Source organism: Sinocyclocheilus anshuiensis, unplaced genomic scaffold (genome assembly GCF_001515605.1).
Source record: "Sinocyclocheilus anshuiensis isolate Anshui unplaced genomic scaffold, SAMN03320099.WGS_v1.1 scaffold233, whole genome shotgun sequence".
In the NCBI taxonomy this organism is placed as follows: domain Eukaryota; kingdom Metazoa; phylum Chordata; class Actinopteri; order Cypriniformes; family Cyprinidae; genus Sinocyclocheilus; species Sinocyclocheilus anshuiensis.
Genome location: NW_015540843.1, coordinates 18,161 through 18,790, shown reverse-complemented (window position 1 = coordinate 18,790; position 630 = coordinate 18,161). Strand labels below are relative to the sequence as shown.

At 37.0% G+C, this 630-nt stretch overlaps 1 protein-coding gene across 5 annotated transcripts in view; it reads right to left on the bottom strand.

Moving 5' to 3' along the window:
- Positions 1-630, bottom strand: part of LOC107687559 (transmembrane protein 19-like) — a 15,760-nt gene that overhangs the window by 5,512 nt on the left and 9,618 nt on the right. The window lies entirely within an intron of this gene.

The following is a 630-nucleotide window of genomic DNA, read 5'->3' as shown; positions in this document are numbered from 1 at the left end:
CTTCCATTGTCCTCATTTGTAAGTCGCTTTGGATAAAAGCGTCTGCTAAATGACTAAATGTAATGTAAATGTAATAATTCAAAATTAGATTTTATTGTAAATATATTTAAACCTAAACTGTCATTTTTATAATCTGGATTATTGCTGATATTTTTGTTTTGGCAAGTACAACTTCTGAGTAGCTTGACTGCTGAATAAAAAAAATTCAAATCCTGGCCATAATTATTGTCTGTGGTAATTCACAACATCTGAATCACATTTAAATTGTAGTTAAAGGGGTCCTATTATGCTCTTTTACAAAGTCTTGATTTTGTTTTGGGGGTGTACTAGAACAGGCTCTCATACTAGGTTGTATTTTTCACATATTTTACATTATTACAACACCTCTCTCCCCAGTCTGGCATGAACGGCTCGAATAGTTCCTGTATCAAATGAAGGCTTGCCTTCTGAAATACGAAATGTGCTGTGATTGGTTAGCTGGGCCAGTGTGTGTTGTGATTGGCTCCACTCGGCGCCTGGTCGTGAAATGTCATGCCCCTACCATAGCCGCCTGCAAGCTTCAGTGTAAATATTGCGTCAATATCAAATCAATTTGAGCGCGATTTAAACCCGGATGATTGTAACCACTCT